Here is a 14,602-nt window from a genome sequence, read left to right as displayed (position 1 = left end):
TTTTCTGTTTTGCAAAGGTCATGGACTACCTGTGAGTAGGTTGTGGTGACTGCAGCCTGAGATGCTAAATTGTATGTGTGTTTGATCATGGCTTTTTTTTTTTTAATTTAAGGAGAGAGGGCTGTTCCCAGCAGCCCAACCACATCACCACATCAGTGCTTGGGAATGGGGACGGCTACCCGATGTCATCCCAGTGTCCCCAATGTGAAACATGCTCTGAGTGTACTGCCTAAGTGGTTTTGATAGTTCTGATCTGCTGTTGATTTCATTGCTCCAAGGCTGAGGAAATCCTTTCAAGGTCTATTGGCTAACTTAGTCCACCTTAGAGTGGACTCACCCAGATACTTGCTGTCAAATGGGAGAGCTGTCCAATTTGTTCTGTCCTCCATTGTATGCATGGTACTGCATGTCCTCTGCAGGCCTCAGTGAACTGGTCGTCATGGCCCCCATGTGCCTCTTGGCATGCCATCACTGCACAGGCTTCACCAACCGAGGAGACCCAGTTCTGACACATATGCTGCACAGTCAGACCACAGATCCTGTGATTCTCTCCATGGTTGGAGTTCTGGGTCCAGTGGTCCAGTTAGGGTTCCCCAAATAAACATCACCAGATTTTTTTAAGATTTATTTTTGATTGGAAAGTCAGATATACAGAGAGGAGGAAAGACAGAGACGAAGATCCCCCATCCGATGATTAAGTCCCCATGTTACCGCAATGGTTGGAGCTGAGCTGTTTCAAAACCAGGAGCCAGGAGCTTCTTACAGATCTCCCACTTGGGTGCGGGTCCCAAGGCTGTAGGTGGTCCTTGACTGCTTTCCCAGGTCACAAACAGGAAGCTTAATGGGAAGCAGGGTGGCTTGGACTAGAACTGGTGGCCACATGGGATTCCAGTGCATGCAAGGCAAGGGCTTTAGCCGCCAGGCTTCCGTGCTGGGCCCCCTCACCAGATTTTTAAGAATTTATTTACTTGAAGGACAGAGACACATACACACACAGAGCAAGAGAGAGACAGAGAGAGAGAGAGAGAGGGAGAGGGAAAGGGAAGGAGGGAGGGAGGGAGGGAGGGAGGGATAGAGAGAGAGAAAGAGAAAGAAAGGTTCCATCTGCTGGTTCCCTCCCCAAATGCCAGCAGTAACTAAGATTGGGGCAGGCTGAAGCTGAGAGCCAGGAACTCCATTCAGAAGCTCTAGGGGGATGGGAGGGACTCAAGTACTTGGTCCATCTTCTGTTGTGTTCCCAAGTGTATCAGTAGGAAGATGAATGGGAAATGGAGTAAGTGGAACTTGAATCAGTCACTTTACTATGGGATGATGGCTTCACAAGTGCGAAAAAATGCTTTATTATTATTTTTCATCGATTATTTAAAAATGCAAATACATTCACCTGAAAAAAATTTTCCAAATGCATTTTAGCTTCTTCAGTACAGTCTGTTTGTACTCCTGGCTTTTAGGCTATGTGCAGGCCAGATGCGATACCATGTGCTTTAGTAATTCTACTTCCTCATTGCTCAGAAAAGCTGTGTAACTTCCTTCTCTGAGCCACCCAGTGCTAAAGTCAGGTCTTGAGCTTATGTTGAGGCTTCACAGTAGAGATCGCAATCCAAACAACTTCCCTGGAGCAGGGGAATGCTGCACCTATGGTCCAGTTCCCAAGGCCATGGATCTGGCCAACCCTCCCTTCTCCCTTGATCCTGCCCTCCCCCTGTGCTGTCCTGGTTTTCAGATTGGGGGCAGCATAGCCCAGATATGTCCTGGGTGTCATCAGACAGCTCTTGCCTGAGGTGTCATCATGAAGGTCACAGGCTCAGTGTGGCACCCCACACCTGTCCTTAATCCAGACCCAACCAGCAGAGAGTGTGAGGTTGGATAGATACCCAGGGGTGCACCAGCGTGTCCTTGTGTCTGCCTCCACCGTGGAAGGTGCCATGGGCTCTAAGTGTGTTGATCTCTGTGGCACTGATTGGTCTTGTGCATTTCTGCTTTTCCAAGGAGTTTGCCTCACCATCCGTGCTCCTTTTAGTTCCTATTGGTTTGTTTCTTTTTGCTCAGTTGCTCAGTTCTGCACTGCTGTGGTCTGAGACTATGGGAGAAAAAACTACCTTGTTAAAGCTCTATGTAAACATTGAAAAGCAGACTGAGCATCCCACCATGCTAGTTTGTCCTAAGGACAGAAGATGAGTGTGTCAGGTGCAACTGGGATCTTTTGGCACAGCAGAGCTTGAAGCCTGAAGATGGAATGCTGACTTAGTGAGTTCTTCCTAGAACTTGCTCTGACAGTGGTTTTTGAGGAATGATTGAGTGAGGTGCCACAAAGAAAGGAGCTTCCATTGGGATGCATGCAGAGGGGAGTTGGGAGAGAAAGGCAGCATAACTGGTGTTACTACAACATGGGGCCATGGACTTGGTCTTGGGATTCTCTCTTGCGGTGATAAAGGATGTTGTGAAACATGTAAAAACATATTTGTGCATTAAAAATACACATTTTATTTATTTGAAAGGCAGAATGATGGGAATGGGGAGCAGAGAGAGAGGGAGGGGAGGAGAGGGAAGAAGTATGGGGGGAAAAGAAGGTAAGGGACAGGGCTTGGCAGCGTGGCCTAGTGGCTAAGGTCCTCGCCTTGATCCCATATGGCCGCTGGTTCTAATCCCGGCAGCTCCACTTCCTCTCTATCTCTCCTCCTCTCAGTACATCTGACTTTGTAATAAAAATAAAATAAATCTTAAAAAAAAAAGAAGGTAAGGGACAGAGAGAAATGGGAGGGGTTGGAAGACATAAGGGAGAAGAGGAGATAGGTGGAGGGAGGAGAACGGCGGGAGAAGAGAGATCTGTTTGCTGGCTATGTCAGCCCAGGTTGGCCAAACCAATGCCAGGACCCAGGAACTGGGAACTCCATCCTCGTCTCCCACTTGGTTGCTGGGCCCCAAGCCCTTGGACCACCTTCTGCTCCCTTCTCACGTGCTCTAGCAGAGATTTGGATTGCAAGTATAGCAGCCAGGCCTGGATTCGGTACTCTGAGAAGGGATGCGGGTGTCACAAACAACATCTTAAGCTGTGTGCTGCAGCTTGGGTCCCCCATGTATGTTTTTTGACATTTTCTGAGGTTTGACTTGGATTGCATTTCCCAGGTCTATGAGAGTAAGGCATGATTAGAGAGCTAGAGCAAGTGGGCTCTCGCTTCCTCCCTTCTCAGTGTAATGAAATGCAGAGCCATGTGGTTAGTGGTGTAATTAACATCCATAGATGAGAGTGAATTCTGTGGTTGAGAAAAATAAAGGTCTTTTGGCTTCCATGCATGAGCTGATTCTTCCCTGAACTTCTGACTTCAGAGAAACCAGTTGTTTGAATGTACAAAGTGTTTGGTGACATCTGGTATAAATCGAGCACGATTGATTTTTTCCAAGAATAGTGTTCCAATTTGAACTCACCTTATGAGCAGCTGTCTGCTGTAAAAACCATGTACCGATCCCCTGCCTTGGGTCCTCATGTTGAAAAATGTGTCTGAACCTCCAGCATCAAGTTTAAATTGAGGCAGCTTCTTCATTGGAAAATTATGCCTTGGGATTCTGGGTTCTGTTTGCCTTCACTCGCAGTGAGCCCATTCTGTGTGGGCTGAAAATGATGGCTTGCAACCATTCCTTTCCTGTTGTCCTTTTCTGTAATTTCTGGGAAATATTTCTCAGTTTTTCCGATATTCCAATTTAGCTTTCCTATTTTTTAAAGTCCTTAAGGATTTCCAGTTTATCCTTTTCAAATGCTTCTTGTTTCTTACAGTTTGTTCTTGTTTTTAATAACAACCTTGGAAGCATGGAGTTCAATCCAGAACTCCATACCTGAGTGAGAGGGACCCTGTCACCTGGTTTGAAAATATGTTTTCTGGAAAATTATTCTTGTTGGCTTCCATATCTCACACTCAGTGAGTCCTCTCTCAGAACAACATGCAGTGGTTTCTATCTGTGACCCGTGCTAGAGCCAATTGAAGGACAGTTCCTACTGTCATTCTGTTGTACATGTAAGGTCCAAAATAGTGTTCATGATGAAGCAGATTGAATTAAACATTGGGGGCTTGTATGGTGGCACAGTGGATTAAACTACTATCTGTGACTATGGTGTCTGTCATGAGTGCCTGCTCAAAACCCAGCTGCTCTACTTCCCATCCAGCTCCCTCTTAATGTGCTTTGGAAAGCAACAGATGATGGCACGAGTACTTGGGCCCCTTCTAACTGTGTGGGTGACCTGGAAAGAGATTTTGGTTCTTGGCTTTTGCTTGCCCCAATCCTAGTCATTACAACTGTTTGGAAAGTGAAATGACAGATGGAAGATCACTCTCTGTATCTCTTTTTCTGTCTTGCTCTCTGCCTGTCAAGTAAATAAATCTTTTAGAAAAATTAAAAAAAATTTTACTTTGAACATTTTCAGTAATTCCCGAAAATCTTTCAGTGTTACGAATTTAGCAGGTTGTGTGGAGCAATTTAATCAGCTGGCATATTAACTTTGATCTCTGTTTTGGTTCCTAAGACATAAATATTTCAGTCTTTAAATGTGGACTTAAGCAAGTTTCTTTAAATTAAAAAAAAGAGTGGACGTATTGAACAAATTATTTATTAGCTCCAAAGATGATAGGTTCATTTTATGCCTTCAAACTGTATGAAAAAAAAATCTACTTTGATATAAACATTAATTGGGTACTGCAGGATTGTTTCTCTGCAAATTTGACTTTTTAAACACCTTGTTATAGGCACAAATTTAATAGCCACATAGGACTTTTTTTTTGTTTTCATTAACTCAGAATTCAGAGGTATTTTCTAATTTTTGTTCTTTATGCAATATGTTTTTTTTTTAAGTAAAGGATTTTTTTTTAAGGTAAAGTAACACTCCCCCAAATGGCTGCAGTGGATGGAAGTGGGCTGGTTCAAAGCTGGGATCCAGCAGCTTCTTCCGGGTCTGCCACATGGGTGCAGCGGCCCAAGGATTTGGGCCAGACTCTGTTTTTCATCCTTGTGCCCTTGTGTCCCCTCCTGATTGCCATTCTTTGCTTTCCCTTTGGTGCCTTCGAATCCTGACATTCAGCTTTGATTTCTAAATGTTGCGTTTTTTTGTTGTTGTCAAATTCTTTTTAATTTCACACTTTTTTTTAATTTGAAAGAGAGCGAGAGCAAGAGAGAGAGAGAGAGAGAGAGAGAGTGAGTGAGTGAGTGACAGGGGCCAGGCAGAAGCCAGGAACTAGGAACTCAATCCAGATCTTCCACCTGAGTGGTGGGGACCTAAGTAGCTGAGTTATCACCTATAGTCTTGTGGGATGTGTATCAGCAGGAAGCTGGAAGTGGGAGTAGAGCTAGGGCTTAAACCCAGGCACTCTGATATGGCCTGCAGGCAGCTCAAGCGACATCTTAATTCTAGTGCCAAACGCCAGCCCCTAAGTGCTGCTGTCTCGCTTTCCTGTGTGTTTCCTCCATCTCTGGGAGGCTGCTGAGAAGTGTAGTCTGTGACTATCTGTGTTATTTTCCAAATTAGCATGAATTTTCTCCATTTGTGAGCTTTAATTGGTGATATTTATTTGCTGCGTTAGAGGAAGGACAAAATCAAAGAAAAGTTGATTTTAGAATACTGTTGGCAAAGGATTTATAGCCACCCGATTATCTAACCAAGAATTCAGTGGAAACCGCTCCTTGTGTGGACACTTGGGCAAGCCCCAGGTTATATGGCCATCAGGGCCAACATAGCCCCAACACTTGTGCTCTTCTTGGTCCAGCTGCATCTAGCTATGACTGCATTTTCAATGGAACAAATGGAGCAAAAGGAAGAAAACTTAGATTTTACAGCTTCACAAGAAAAATGAGGGTCCTGCAGAAATTCTAGGAACTGTGTCTGTGGGTACAAGTGGAAAAAATAATGCTTGGTGGTGGTTCCTAATCACAGGTCTCCTGTCATGGGTTTTTCCATCTCTAAACTCAACTTTTGTTTTCTGAAAATGTTTGTGGGAGAGGAATTCATCTGTACTGTGGATGTAGAATTTCTCTTCCTTGTTGCTATTACCTAAGCAATATCATGGCACAACTATTTATATATTATTTATATTGTGTTGAGTGTTACAGTAACCTAGAGGCAATTTGACTTCACTGAGAAGATATGCAAAGGTCTATGCAATTAGCATGGTGTTTCATTGCAGGGACATGAGTACCTGCAGACTTTGGTATCCGCATTGGGTTGCAGTGACAACTGCACCCTGTAAGCCCAGTGTGAAGAGCACTGCATGTGCTTGTCTGAGGTGGATGTAGATGACCTTGTCTCCCCTGTGGCATTGAGTCCATAGCAGAATACTGATTTGTAACTACGTCAATGCAAAGCAAATCAAAACCAAATGAAGAATGAAAACAGGAGAGCAAGAGGAGCAATGAACCCAAAGGGAGAAGATTTACTAAGGTAGTGTGGGGATAACAGACAAGAAAAATTAGGAATGCAGTAGTCACAGCAAGCAGCTTGACCGTGCCAGTGAATGATGCTAGTGACTCTAGGTGGCCTCCAATAACCACCTCTGCCTCATCCTACCTTCCCATTGTTCCCATGTACGCGTTCATCAAAAATCTTGCAGAGAATGGATATAAAAGATAAATTGATTTTGGTGTCAGAAAAGGGAAAATCCATGCACATCCATGAAAAAGTTCATGGAAAATGTGCACCATGGAAAAGTATGTGTTTTGAATCAAGTTTTTAGGTTACTGAGTTTTAGTGGCTATATCTATAGTCTTGATGTTAATCCCTAAATAGTTATACATTTTGCACATTTTTCTCATTCTTTGGGTTGTCTTTGCACTGTGTTGATGAGGATTAAATTTTTTTCTCAATTTTTGTGATACTCAATTTGCTTTATTGTTGTCTCTTTCTCTGATGTTTAATATTGCCAAATTCAGTGCTGTGAAGGTTTTACCTAATGTTTTCTTCTAACAATAGTCTTAGTACTTACATTTTTGTGTTTTATATATTTTGAATTTTATATATGGTATTAGGTAAGGGTCCAGTTTCATTGTTTTTCATATGGATACTGTAAATTGTTTCCAGTTTTCCATGCATCACTTGTTGAAAAGCCTGTCCTTTTTCCATTAGATGGTCTTAGCACTCTTGTTGAAAATCATTTGACCATAAATACACAGCTTTATTTTTGAGCTCCATTCTATTGCATTGGTCTGCTTGTCTATCATTAGGACAACACTATATTGATTAAAAAAAGATTTATTTATGTGAAAGGCAGAGTTAAAGGGATATGGATCTTCCATTCATGGGTTTATTCCCCAAATGACCACAATTGCCAGGGCTGAGCTGGACCAAAATCAGGAGCCAGAAATTTCTTCTAGGTATCCCATGTGGGTACAGGTGTTGTTATACTTTTGCATAAGGAGGAAAGGAGGAATTGTGAGTCCTCCAGCTTCATCGTTGTTAGGATGGTTTCTGTTAGTTGGGATCTTGAGATTCTAGAATGGCTGTTTACTTTCTGCAAAAATTGTCACCTTTCCATTTTGATGGGAATTATATTAGTCTACAGATCTGCTTGGAGTGTATTCATATTTTAGCAACAAATCTTTCAATCCATAAACATGTAATGTGTTTCTGTTTATTTATGTCTTCAGTATTTTCTTTCAGAAGTATTGTAGTTTTCAGCACATTAGACTTTTTACCTATTTGAGTCTTAAATATATTGTTTTTTTATGATCTTGTAAATAGAATTGTATTCTCAATTTCCTTTTCATATTATTTGTGATTAGTACAGAAACACAACTGATTTTTATATCTTGGCTTTGTATCCTGTTACCTTTCTGACTTCACTAATTCTAATAGTTTTTTTTTTAAACCTAGGATTTTTACATTTTTATTTGAAAGGCAGATTTTATACGTAGAGAAGAATGGACAGAGAGAGGTCTTCCATCTCCTGATTGTTCCCCAAAACGGACACAGTGACCATAGCTGAGCTGATCTAAGCTGCAAGCCAGGAGTCTCTTCGCAGTTTCTCATGTGGGTGCAGAGATCTAAGGCCCTGGGCCATCCTCTGTTGCTTTCCTGGGCCATAAGCAGAGAGCTGGATTAGAAGTGGAACAGCCAGCACACAAAGTGGTACCTACCTGTGCGGGATCCTGATGCTGCAGGGAGAGGATTTGCCACCATGTTGACATCTACGGGATTTTTTTTTTCATGTTAGACTTTTTCTTCTTCTTCTGACAGGATGGCCTTAATTTCTTCTGTCTGCGTAGTTGCACTGGTGAGGATTTCTGGTACTGTATCTAGTAGAAATGGTGTAAGTAGGCATCCAAGTTGTGTTCCTGATTTTAGAGAAAATAATTTTGGTCTTGTACCATTGTGTAGAAGGCTGTGGGTTCTTGGTGTGGAGGCTTTGACTATCTTGAAGTATATTAGTGTTTCATTTTGAATGTTATGACTTCTTCGTGTGCGTGATACCATAGTAAGTAACCTTATTATGTAGAAGACAATAGAATCAACAGCTGTGTTCACCATGGTTAGGTTGCTTTCTGACATGCTTTAGAATAATCCACGAATCTCCTATTTCCTGGATATCAGACTTTGCACAAAGCAGCTAGTTTCTGTGAATCTCCCATTCCTTGTCTGTGACATTGTTCTCCAAAGTCACAAATATGCATACTGAAAATCTGTGTATGAAGAACATATTATTGTCCTATATTTCTTGCAAGCAGAGGGAGGAAGGAGGCTTTCCTGTGACTCGGCACCATATTCCCACTTACTGTACTTACCTTGCCCTCAGATTGTATGAGTTCTGATGAATTAACAATCTAACTTTGAGATTGTTCTCTTATATCAAGGGAAGATTGGACTCACTGCCCACACCCTCACACATGATTTCAGTAACTGGCACATACAAGGGGATTTCAATAAGTTCATGGAAAAGAATTAACACATAAATGCATTTTGATACCTCAAATTTTGATATCTATGCCATTTTTTCTATGACATGTTTTCTGTGAACTTTTTGGACCAAACTGTGTTTAAATCCCATCAGCTCATTAGGCTGAGGAGCTACAAAGATGTTCTTGTGCTTAGTTGAACAAAGTTGCCTTTTAAATAGGGGAGTCTTGTCATGAATTCAGTCACGGACACTTAAATGGGCTTTCTAAAAATGTGACTGAGCAAGCCAGGGAAGCTCTGGTTTTTTGTTAATATGGTGTAACCTGAGCTAAGATCAACTCTCTTCAGAGTAGAGTTTTCTTTCTCTTGTTTTCTCTATTTCTACAGTTTTTAATAATCATTTGCAACATGCATTAAACATAAAAATCAAAAGTATTCATGTGCTGCTTTCACACTTACACACTTACTTGCTTGGGATACTTAAAGAGTTTTACTGTAAGAATTTGCAGGTGGTCTGTAGCAGCCAAACGTGGCTATGATGGTGGACTTTAGGTATGTTCCCTAATAATCCACAACGCCAACATGCTGTTGCTGTTCTTGTTTGGGTCAGATGCCATGTTGACAGTCTTGTACTCTGGAACAACAACAAAAATCTAGGTGTGGTCCCAGGAGGTTTCTGTGACTTCTAAATCAAGTGCAGTTCCTGCTGCTGTGACACAGCAGAATGAAAATAGAAAATATGGATTTGTGTGTGTGTGTGTGTGTGTGTTTGCAATGTTTCAAGAATAGCTTTTTATTAATGGCAAAGTCTTGGCATCCAGGCCAATAGGTAATAGTTTGATCACATTTGACATTCCATCATTTCACTCTAGGCACTGCTTCCTGGTCGAGAACAACAGTGAGTTGTCCAGCCCTGATGTTAGCTGGAAGTACGGTCAACAGATACAGCGGCTCCCAGAGGCCAAATTGTCTGCAGAGCTATTGTTATCACTGTGTACTCAGATTGCTACCCTGGGAATTTGTCCTTCTTTTCTGAAAAGAAGGACAAATCCATTGTGGAGTCATTCTCTTAGCAACACTGTCCTGAACTCAAGAGATAGAGACTCAGTCGCAGCGTCCTCCCACAGACTTTGTGAATCAGCTGGGAGATGCGGGGGAGCCCTTGGGCTGCTATGGGAATGCAGGCAAGAAGCAATTAGGGAGGGAATGGGTGGAAATGGTGTCCAAACAGACATGAAGAAAGAGGGCTGTGAAGGAGGTAGTAGAAGAGTGCGTGGGTGGCTGACCCTCGGCATGACAGCAGATGGCAGAGGACAGGTGAGACTGGATAGGGCCGAACTGCTGCATGTAGGACAGGAGAGAAATCAAATTTGCACACAGTTGTGTGGAGGAGCAAGGATTGCAGAGGGGCTGGTCTAGAGGAAGTACCCTGATGCTGTTGCTTAGAGAACTCCATGTGACAAGTGCTGGAGCCCCCACTGAGGTGGCAGAGATAACAGGGACAGTAGGGACTTGGAATTCAGAAAGGAAGAGTGGCAATGGCAAGGTGACTGTGGGTCAGGGGAGCAGGAAGAGGGTGGGGCCACTCAGGCCAGAGGACTGGCAGATGCAGTTGGTAAGGCTGGGTGGTTAGCCATCTCTGCTCCTCCTTGGCTCCTTATGTATCTATGTATGCAGATGCAGGTGCCAAGTACACCAAAGCAATCTTCAAACACAAGGCTTCAGTTGGGCATCTCTTCCGATCAGGGCTGGCTCTGGGAAGCAGTTCTGCAACTGGAAACCAAAGGATAAGATCCGGGAGAAAAGTTCATATCAGGTTTGTGTTCTTGTTGTATTTTTTTTAAAAGAGTTGTTTTATTTTCATTGGCAAGTCAGATACACAGAGAGGAGGAGAAACCGAGAGGAAGATTTTCCTTCTGATGATCCACTTCCTAAGTAGCTGCAATGGCCCTATCTGAAGCCAGGAGCCTGCAGCCTCTTCCAATCCTCCCATGCAGGTGCAGGGTCCCAAGGTCATGGGCTGTCCTCTACTGCTTTCCTCAGCCACAAGCAGGCAGCTGGATGGGAAGTAGGTCCACCAGGATTAGAACCAGCTCCCATATGAGATCCCAGCACATTCAAGGCGAGGACTTTAGCCACTAGGCTGCTGTTCCAGCCACCTCCTCGCTTTTAAATTGTATTTTTGCAGAGTTATTTTATTTTCATTGAAAAGTCAGATATATAGATAGGAGGAGGATTTTGTTGTATTTTTAAAATTCGCTTTTATTTGTGAAGATGGTCTTAGCATCAGAAGAAGGTTAATGGTTTGATCAGATTTGTTATGGAATGATTTTATTCTGAGTACCGCTTAGTAGCAAAGAACAGTGCTTTGTCTTTTAACCACAGTGTTAACTAGAAGACAACACTCAAAGCTGTTCCTAATGTGTAGCTCAATGAGGATTTTAAGAGCTGAGAGCTAAGATTAGTGACTTTCCTCTTGAGAAGGCTACAGTGAGGGACACAGCCTTGGGGCCAGGGACATTATCTCCTTTATGTTCAGAGATGGGAATGTAGCACAGTGATGGAATGAGACACAAAGACCCTGGTGGCTGTGGAACAGCTATGAGGAAACAGTAGCCAAGAGTCTCTATTCAGAAAGGACCACAACAATTGGAGCTGACCTGATTCAAAGCCAGGAGCCAGGAGTTTCCTCAGGTGAGTGCAGGGTCCCAAGGCCCTAGGCCATGATCCACTGCTTTCTTGTAAAAGACCACAAGCAGGGAGTTGGATGGGAAGTGGAGTAGCCAGGTTATGAACCAATGCCCATATGCAATCCTGGCACATACAAGGCAAGCATTTAGTCAGTAGACTCTCACACCAGGCCAAAGGCACTCTCTTAATGTCACAACATTGGTTAGTATATTATCCACCCAACGGTCTTTTGTTTAAAAAAATGATTTGTTTATTTTTATTGGGAAGGCAGATTTTACAGAGAGAGACAGTAAGAAAGATCTTCTTTCCACTGGTTCACTTCCTGAATGGCTATAACAACCAGAGCTAAACTGACCTGAAGCCAGAAGCTTCTTCTGAGTCTCATGCAAGCTTAGGGTCCCAAGGCTTTGGGTCATTCTCTGCTGCTTTCCAGGCCACAGTAGGGAGCTGGATTGGAAGTGGATCAGCCGGTGCATAAACTGGTGTAAGTAGGGGATGCCAGCTCATGCAGGTGAATGGGAAGCCGGTTGAGCCATTGTGCTGGCCCTTACTCCTTCTTCTTCTTTTTAAATGATTTATTTATTCATTTGAAAGGAAGAGCCAGAGAGAGAGAGAGAGAGAGAGAGAGAGAGAGAGAGAGAAAGAATCTTCCCTCTGCTGGTTTACTCTCCAAATGGCTGCAACAACTGGGGCTAGGTGAGGCCAATATCAGGAACCTGAAATTCTATCCAGATCTCTCATACGACTGTCAGGGATACAAGCATTTGGGTCATTTTCTGCTGCTTTTTGAGGTGCATTAACATGGAGTGGATACAGAGTGGAGTAGCCAGGACTGAAGCCAACACCCATATGAATTGCTTGTACTGCAGGCAGTGGCTTAATGTGTTTCTTCACAATGTTGGACCTGGCACTTTTTCTTTCTGTGACCAGATCTCTGCTATTATCACCTCAAATGTTTGAAAGTGGCAAAGAAAAATGGCTTGTACAGGCTGGATTGTTACTGTAATGTTGGTGCCAGAAGTACTCATAGTAGGAGTCTTGAGCCACTGTTAGGTCAACTTCCTGGGTGGTTTCCTTCTGCATGAGGCATCTTCAGGAAGCTTGTGAAGAACATGCATTATGGAGAGAGAACCTAAGCATGGATTTCAACAGTTTGGCACCAGCCAATAAGCTTACCTTCTGATCCTGTTTTTTTGTTGTTGTTGTTGCTATTTTTCTTTCATGAATGCTTTGAAGCACCATAATATAATTCAGGCTAAAAAAACCCTCTTGCTTGATAGAGATTTCCCAAGTTGCAGTTTCTATAGTCATGTTTAGAACTTAATTGTTTCTCCTCTTCATAGTGTGCACCTTTGAGCTTATTTTTCAAGCTGTTGCTTTGGATTTAGGAAAAGCAGGAAAACTACATATGAGCATGAGTAGAATAGAATTGGAAAACCTCTCTTTTTAAGAAAACTCATTTGAAATGGAGAGAGAGAGAGAAGGAGAAAGAGGTCTCCCGTCCATTAATTCATTCCCCAGGTGGCTGCACTGGCCAGGGCTGAACCAGACCAAAACCAAGAGCCAGGAGTATCTTCCAGGTCTCCCACACAGGTGCAGGGAACTAAGTGGTTGGGCAATCTTTTAGTGCTTTCCCTAGGTCATTGTCTAGAAGCTGGATTGGAACTTGGCAGCTGGGATATGAACTGGTGCCCCTATGGAATGCTGGGGTCATAGGCATCAGCTCTACCCTGTGTACCAAAATGCGAACGCTGGCTTTGTCATTTTTGATGCAGCTTCCCCCATCACCAAGGACGGCAGGGAGGATTGCATGTGTTTTATGGCCAGGCCTGGAAGTATCACACATCTTGACCTACTGAGCCGGAATTCAGTCATGCCAGGGAGTCAAGCTGGGTGCAACTGAGTGGCCAATGAGAAGAATAATGCAGGGGTCAGTCACTAGCTGACCTCTACCACAGCTGTTCTCCTGCTTTACTCCTTCCTTAACCTATTGCAGTGTCTGCTTCTCCCATGTAAAGCATGGCTGTGCAGCCTGAGTGTTGAGAATTTAAGACCGAATCTAAAAATATACAATCTCACTGTATTTTAGGAATTTTAAACTATGTGAATTTAACAGTGTGATTTAAATGTTAGTAAATATTAGCAGAATTCCATTTGATGTGTAAAATTCAAATGAATAAAATACATCAAATTTCAAAATAACTAGGTTGTGTCATTTTCAAAGCTGGCTGACAAGGCCAACTCTAAAGTGTTGTTTTTCCCTCCAATTCTTGCAGTCTGTGCTTCCAATGACAACAAAAACACTGCTATCTATTGTTAGAATAGAAATCTTCAATTTTTCACATGTGTTATAATCTTATGGGGTTGTTTTCATGACTGAACGCTGTCCTCTTGGTGTTCACAATCATTTTTATTTAAAAATCTGTGTTCTGGCTTCTTCTAAACCATGCTCTACAATTAGTCATCAAGTGGTGACCTAAATGCTAATGTTGAAATGCGCCTTAAAAAATCCTGTTGAAATGGAAGATCAATTGCCATGATCAGGAAGTGAGGGGAAGATGACAAACCAGGGCGGAGAAGGGAAGGAGCAGTGGGTTCTGTTCTGTGCACTCGAGTTGCATTGATCTCTGCGGTAGGTCGGTAGGTGGCACTTTTATGGCCTTCATTATACATGCCTTCTATGGGTAGGGTCCCCTAGGGTATCTTTCCTGCTCAGATGATCCCAGGCTCATATCTAAGGTCATGGAGGACCTCCTGCATTGGCAAATGTATGTAATCCCAAGACCAACATGGGATGTGTGGTTGAGCTCTAGTTCAGGGTGGCCATAGTCTTCTGTTGAGACTATGAATGGAGACAGGAGATAGGGGACAAGAGGAATGGGATGTATTTTGGAGTCCAGAGCCCAGCATTCCTGTGTTGCTAGTTGTCCTGTGGGACCTTGAAGAGTCCAACAGTTTTATATCATCTTTGGTCTGGAGATCCTCTGACCGATTTAATATAGAAGGCATGAGTATGGTTAGTGCAGGTTCTCTAAGCAGGTA

The sequence above is a fragment of the Ochotona princeps genome, chromosome 10 (assembly GCF_030435755.1).
Source record: "Ochotona princeps isolate mOchPri1 chromosome 10, mOchPri1.hap1, whole genome shotgun sequence".
In the NCBI taxonomy this organism is placed as follows: domain Eukaryota; kingdom Metazoa; phylum Chordata; class Mammalia; order Lagomorpha; family Ochotonidae; genus Ochotona; species Ochotona princeps.
Note: the sequence above shows the minus strand (reverse complement) of the source record.